At 45.1% G+C, this 7,508-nt stretch overlaps 1 protein-coding gene across 1 annotated transcript in view; it reads left to right on the top strand.

The window, feature by feature from the left end:
* The window catches only part of LOC124012712 (protein 4.1-like), a 163,539-nt gene continuing 156,031 nt past the window's right edge, over positions 1 to 7,508 (top strand). Inside the window, exon 1 of the mRNA XM_046326610.1 lies at positions 1 to 167. The gene's annotated coding sequence lies outside the window, so the exon portion shown is untranslated. The remainder of the gene's footprint in view (positions 168 to 7,508) is intronic.

Here is a 7,508-nt window from a genome sequence, read left to right as displayed (position 1 = left end):
CTGGTCTTCACAGTGACGGTTATTTTATTTATATTTTTTTGACAGAGGAACGCTGCTGTGTTGGTGAGAAAGGCCAAAATGAAAAGAAACTACCACTGTACAAAATGGTAAATTACACATGTATATAATAAGAAGAAATCGAAGATAACACGCTGTCATCCTCCCAGGTAAACCCATTTAGTCGATAACGTTGTCAACGGCACGTTTTGGCTTTTTCTTTCTGGATCCGTTTCATTTGTGATGTACGGTATGAACTACGTCTGGCCAACGATAGTCCATTTTAGCGTGTAATTTGATGCTGTGGTGCAGTGGGTATAGAAACTAACAACATCATTAACATGTTATCTCGGGGAACACATTTTTTTTTAGCAGGGTACGTTTTTATGTGGTGACTATTTTACTGTCATTTAATGTATTTGGTTGGTTTTTGTCATACATCGGTGTCTGACACTGAGTCGAGTCCGCTTTCCTCTCATCCGGTCAATAGTTTCATGTTGAATTGTTAGTTACCGATGGGAGTCAGTAGGCTTTAGGCGAGGCAAGCCGGGGTCGTCGGTAGTCAGCTGGACTAATGCATGGGATCTTAATAAACCGGAGTGAAGATGATTTCCGGTGGATTAGCCACCACTGGCACGAGAGCGCACGCCTTTTGTTTGTCATGCTATGGATGTGTCAGCTGTCATCCTGGTCAGTGTTGTTGTAGCCCTACATGATGAGGATAATTATCTTTCATATTATATTAGAATCTACAGCCCCGCGGTTAGAGCATCGTGATAGTAGTCCCGGAAGGTTGTTTGTTTGAATCCAGCAGCCGACATTTGTGAAAACTATTTTCGTTGTGCCCTTGTGCAACCCTAATACTCAACCCTAATTGCTCCAGTGTTGCCGTTTATAATGGCTGACCCTGACCGTGACCCCACTGTCTTGGGGGATATGCAAAAAAACGAATTTTCCAATTCACACATGCATATAATACAAACGTGTAGGCTTATGTGTGAAATAGGACCAAAAAACACCCACCAAATGATTGTTATCATATTATGAGGGCCATGCGAAATAAATAACCAACACAGAGATGTGGAGTTGCCTATGGTAACAAAGCGCTTTTGACTGAGGATGCTTCCAGTCGTGTGCATGGAATCTATCATAGGCTGGCTTTGGGACACAACATCGGGATGCTGTGTTTTAGCTACATCGGCAGTCTGTGTGTTGGTTGGACTAACACAGATTCCCGATGTTGTGTCCCAAAGCTATGATAGACTTACTATGGACCAAAAGTATAGGCTATTACACACCACGGGTTTTATGGTCCTAACATATTGTATCCACACACTCATTGGCCAATTCATTTTGCTGGCTGCTGCATAGATACACTGGTTGGCAGCCGTAGTTCCCAGGCAGTCCGTTTCTGCGAACGCCAGCATCTCTCTCATCAATCGGTAGCACCGCCAGACTGTTTTTTGGTGATCCACTTGCGTAAATCCCTTGCGGCGGACACAGAAGGGAGAACGCACTTTAGTGGCCCAGTGGTAGGCTGACAACGCTGAGAAATTACGACTCTCCTCCGCACCCAATATCCTTGGTCAGCGTCTACTCTCCTTCATTTGGCAGGCAGCGGGTCTTCGCTTCATTTGAGAATTCAGGAAGTGGGTGTGGGAGCCTTTGTTGCAGTGGCAGTTGCCTCCTGTCCGTTAAGGTGTTACCGGCGACGCCCAACTTGTGAACAACAAAAACTCAACCACTTTGCAAAAAAACACTCAAACGTTTGTATAAAAATTACATATATATATATATGAATGGTTAAAAAAAGTATAACTAATGGATCATGTTTTAAATGCTCTTAAAAGTGGGTAAATTTGTACATTTTCCTGTTTTAAAAATATATTGTTTGAAACAAGCTGTTCAGTTACTTGCTACTCTGCCCCCCAGTGACTGCCAGCAGCAGCAGCTCTGTCTCCACGGGCCGCATAGGCCTGGTAACATGGCTTGGATTGTTTTGCCACCTATTTATTTGCTATGAAGGGGAACTGTTCCAATGAAATTGCAGAATTTCATAGCGTAATTTATAACAGCACAAAGTACATGCACCGCCCTGGAGCACTCAAACGAGCGTCTGTTCAGTCAGAACCTATGGGTCTGCTCTAGTCCACTTCCCAATATAGTACCAAATAACACTACATGGCCAAAAGTATGTGGACACCTGCTTGTCGAACATCTCATTCCAAAATCATGGGCATAAATATGGAGTTGATTCCCCCCCCTTTGCTTCTATAACAGCCCACACTTCTGGGAAGGCTTTCCACTAGATGTTGGAACATTGCTGCGGGGACTTGCTTCCATTCAGCCACAAGAGCATCAGCCCAAAGGTGTTCGATGGGGTTGAGGTCAGGGCTCTGTGCAGACCAGTCAAGTTCTTCCACACCGATCTCGACAAACCATTTCAGTATGGACCTCACTTGTGCACGGGGGCATTGTCATGCTGGAACAGGAAAGGGCCTTCCCCAAACTGTTGCCACAAAGTTGGAAGCACAGAATCATCTAGAATGTCATGTTAATATTTCCCTTCACTGGAACTAAGAGGCCTGAACCATAAAAAAAAATCCCAGACTATCATTCCTCCTCCACTAAATTCACAGTTGGCACTATGCATTGGGGCAGGTAGCGTTCTCCTGGCATCTGCCAAACCCAGAGTTGTGCGTCGGACTGCCAGATGATGTGACTCATAACTCCAGAGAACGCGTTTCCACTGCTCCAGAGTCCAATGGCGGCGAGCATTGCACCACTCTAGCCAACACTTGGCATTGCTCATCTTAGGCTTCTGTGTGGCTGCTCGGCCATGGAAACACACTTCATGAAGCTCCTGACGAATAGTTATTGTAGTGACGTTGCTTCCAGAGGCCACTTGGAACTCGGTAGGGAGTGTTGCAACCGAGGACAGTCGACTTTTACGCACTACGTGCTTCAGCACTTGGTGGTCCCGTTCTGTTAAATTGTGTGGCCTACCACTTGACTGGGGCAGCTCTAGCAGGGCATAAATCGACTTGTTGGAAAGGTGGCATCCTATGACAGTGCCACTTTGGAAGTCACTGAGCTCTTCAGTAAGTCCGTTCTACTGCCAATGTTTGTCTATGGAGATTGCATGGCGGTGTGCTAAATTGTATAAACTTGTCAGCAATGGGTGTGGCTGAAATAGCCAAATCCACTAATTTGAAGGGGTGTCTGTATACTTTTGTATATATAGTGTATGAGCCATAATGCCCATAAAACCTAGCGGTCAAACAGGGAAATGATTCCAAACGTTTTTTCCCCATTCATTTAGAAACACTTAAAATAAGGGCTGTGTTTCATGGAGGCATACCCTGGTGTGACCTTTTAATAATTATAAGGAACTACAAATGTCATGATGGCCTGGACGAGACTGCCGAATTGAGGCAAAGCTAAAAATCTCTGGATTAACTATCTAATGTTAGCTAAAAGTAGTAATTCATCAATTGGATACATTTCTTTAAATGGACAATTCTGTGAAATGTCTTGTGTAAGTTTTAAATTGATACAATACCTGTTAGCAAAGGTGTCAGTTATAGATGACATGTAGGAGCTTGCAGGGATTTGTAGTCTTGCATGATGTATACTTTGATACTAATTAGCATTTTCGAATCTAAAAGTAAATAAAACGGAATATATTGATAAGTCACCTTTTCTGATAGAGATTTACATTGTTATCAAAATGTCACGCCAGGTTAAGCTTACCGAGAGAGAGAGAGATGGGGGAGAGGGAGCTGATGGTTGTGGAGAGAGGGAGATGGGGAAGAGAGAAATAGGGAGAGGGAGCTGGGGGGTGTGGAGAGAGAGAGAGAGAGGGAGAGGGAGAAATAAGGAGAGGAGATGGGGGAGAGAGAGAGAAATAGGGAGAGGAGATGGGGAGAGAGAGAGAAATAGGGAGAGGGAGATGGAGGGGGGAAAGAGAGAGAAGGAGATGGGGAAAGAGAGGGAGAGGGAGAGAGAGAAATGAGGAGAGGAGATGGGGGAGAGAGAGAGAAATAGGGAGAGGAGATGGGGAGAGAGAGAGAAATAGGGAGAGGAGATGGGGAGAGAAAGAGAAATAGGGAGATGGAGGGGGGAAAGAGAGAGAAGGAGATGGGGAAAGAGAGAGAGGGAGATGGGGAGAGAGAGAAATAGGGAGATGAGATGGGGAGAGAAAGAGAAATAGGGAGAGGAGATGGGGAGAGAGAGAGAAATAGGTAGAGGAGATGGGGAGAGAGAGAGAAATAGGGAGAGGAGATGGGGAGAGAGAAATAGGGAGAGGAGATGGGGAGAGAAAGAGAAATAGGGAGAGGAGATGGGGAGAGAAAGAGAAAGAGGGAGAGGGAGATGGAAGGGGGGAAAGAGAGAGAAGGAGATGGGGAAAGAGAGAGAAATAGGATGAGGGAGATGGGGGAGAGAGAAATAGGGAGATGGAGAGGGAGATAGGAGGGAGATGGAGAGGGGGAGAGGGAGATATGGGGACAGAGAGAAATAGGGAGATGGACAGAGAGAGGGGAGAGGGAGATGGATAGAAAAATAGGGAGAGGGAGATGGAGAGATGAACAGAGCGAGGAGTGAAGAGGGAGATGGGGGGGGAGAAATAGGGAGATGAGGGAGATGGGGGAGAGAGAAAATAGGGAGATGGACAGAGCGAGGGGGAGGGGAGATGGGGGATAGAGAGAGAAATAGGATGAGGGAGATGGGGAGAGAGAAATAGGGAGATGGAGAGAGAGGGGGAGAGGGACAAATAGGCAGAGGGAGATTGGGTGGAGAGAGAGTGAGAAAGCGGGAGAGGGAGATGGGGGAGAGAGAGAAATAGGGAGATGTAGATGGGGGTGGAGAAAGGGGAGAGGGAGATAGAGATGGGGGAGAGAGAGAGAAATAGGGAGATGGAGGGAGAGAGAGAAATAGGGAGAGGGGGAGAGGGAGAAATAGGGAGAGGGGGAGAGGGAGGGAGAAAGAAATAGGGAGATGCGGAGAGAGTAAGAGAGAGTGGGAGATGGAGAGAGAGAGAAAGAGAGCGGGGGAACAAGTTTGGGAGAGAGAGAGAAATGGGGAGAGGGAGATGGGGGGGAATAGGGAGTGGGAGATGGGGAGAGAGAAATATGGAGAGGGAGACAGAGAGAGGGAGACAGAGAGAGGGAGACAGAGAGAGGGAGACAGGGAGAGAGAGGGAGATGGGGAGAGGGAGACCTAGAGAGAGAGATGGGGAGAGAGAAATAGGGAGAGGGAGACAGAGAGAGGGAGATGGGGAGAGAGAAATAGGGAGAGGGAGACAGAGAGATTTAGATGGGGAGAGGGAGACAGAGAGAGGGAGATGGGGAGAGGGAGACAGAGAGAGAGAGAGATGGGGAGAGATAAATAGGGAGAGGGAGATGGAGAGAGAGAGGGAGACAGAGAGAGAGAGAGATGGGGAGAGAGAAATAGGGAGAGGGAGATGGAGAGAGAGCGAGAGGGGGGAGATATCTCCCTCTCCCCTTATTCTCACACCCTCATGGAAACATCACACAAATCATGGCCTGTTCTTCATTATTAACAGCTGCAGAGGACTTTTAGGCGGTGACCCCGATGGCACCCTATTGCCTATAATATAGTGCTCAACCTTTGACCCGAGCCCCACGGGTCAAAAGTAGTGCACTATATAGGGAAAAAGGTGCCATTTGGTACATATTCTTTGTGAAATAAAGGGAACTAAGTGATGAAGGAACTGCTGAGACTGGAGAAGAGACAGTAAGAAAATTTGCCCACTGACATGAAACATGAGCCACCTGTCCTTAACCTAATAGGAATCCGATTCCATTCCAGAGCACATTAAATATTGAACACTGGGCTCTGTGTGCCCGATAAGAACAAGGTAGCATCTTAAATATCACCCCATTCCCTAGATCGTGCGCTACTTTTGACCAGAGCCTATGGGGCCCTGTTCAAAAGTAGTGCACTATGTAGCGAATAGGGTGCTAGTTGGGACACGGTTCCAAGGGAAAGTATTTCTAGAGGAGTCGGAACAGGCAGCTCATTTCCCGCACCCTGGTGAATCAAGTTTAAAGTCCGCTTCACTAATGAGTTAGGACTTCTGACTCCTTCTGTGGTTCAGAGCAGGACTAGCTCATTAAGACCGCAGATCTTCATTCTTTTCTTGTAATCCCTCTCAGCGTAGTATTTTGGATAGTCAACGACGGCTTCCTCCCAAATCGCATCCTATTCCATTCTACTTTGAAGAGACCATTCGGTTGGATTAAAACAGCGATGAGGAAGGCAAAAAATACATAGAAAAAAAGAAGTGATTCTGCATGGCAGTTTAAGATCTTTTGTATCGTCTCCCTCGTGGTATATAAAGAATGTTTATTTTATCTTTATTTAACGAGGCAAGTCAGTGAAGAACAAATTCTTATTTTCAATGACAGCCTAGGAACAGTGGGTTAACTGCCTGTTCAGAACGACAGATTTTGTACCTTGTCAGCTCGGGATTTGAACTTGTAACATTTCGGTTACTAGCCCAACGCTCTAACCACTAGGCTATCGATTACTAGCTACCCCTGTATGGGGGAAGTATACTTGGCTAGCTTCAGCATGCTTTTTAAAGGATGATTAGTTAAGTGAGTGTAGATGGATACTCTGTAACTCTTAAGGATGATTGGTTAAGTCAGTGTAGATGGATACTCTGTAACTCTTAAGGATGATTGGTTAAGTCAGTGTAGATGGATACTCTGTAACTCTTAAGGATGATTGGTTAAGTCAGTGTAGATGGATACTCTGTAACTCTTAAGGATGATTGGTTAAGTCAGTGTAGATGGATACTCTGTAACTCTTAAGGATGATTGGTTAAGTCAGTGTAGATGGATACTCTGTAACTCTTAAGGATGATTGGTTAAGTCAGTGTAGATGGATACTCTGTAAGTCTTAAGGATGATTTGTTAAGTGAGTGTAGATGGATACTCTGTAACTCTTAAGGATGATTGGTTAAGTCAGTGTAGATGGATACTCTGTAACTCTTAAGGATGATTGGTTAAGTCAGTGTAGATGGATACTCTGTAACTCTTAAGGATGATTGGTTAAGTGAGTGTAGATGGATACTCTGTAACTCTTAAGGATGATTGGTTAAGTCAGTGTAGATGGATACTCTGTAACTCTTAAGGATGATTGGTTAAGTCAGTGTAGATGGATACTCTGTAACTCTTAAGGATGATTGGTTAAGTCAGTGTAGATGGATACTCTGTAACTCTTAAGGATGATTGGTTAAGTCAGTGTAGATGGATACTCTGTAACTCTTAAGGATGATTGGTTAAGTCAGTGTAGATGGATACTCTGTAACTCTTAAGGATGATTGGTTAAGTCAGTGTAGATGGATACTCTGTAACTGCTGTTGTTGAACATGTTCCAGTAGATAGTCATAAGGTTTACAGGAAGTCATCATAATTAAACACATGGTGAGATATTCCTGCTGGATTGTACATTATACTGTGAAACATTCATGTAGCCTGGTC

The sequence above is a fragment of the Oncorhynchus gorbuscha genome, linkage group LG24, assembly GCF_021184085.1.
Source record: "Oncorhynchus gorbuscha isolate QuinsamMale2020 ecotype Even-year linkage group LG24, OgorEven_v1.0, whole genome shotgun sequence".
NCBI lineage: Eukaryota > Metazoa > Chordata > Actinopteri > Salmoniformes > Salmonidae > Oncorhynchus > Oncorhynchus gorbuscha.
Note: the sequence above shows the minus strand (reverse complement) of the source record. Positions and strands in the feature narration are given on the sequence as shown.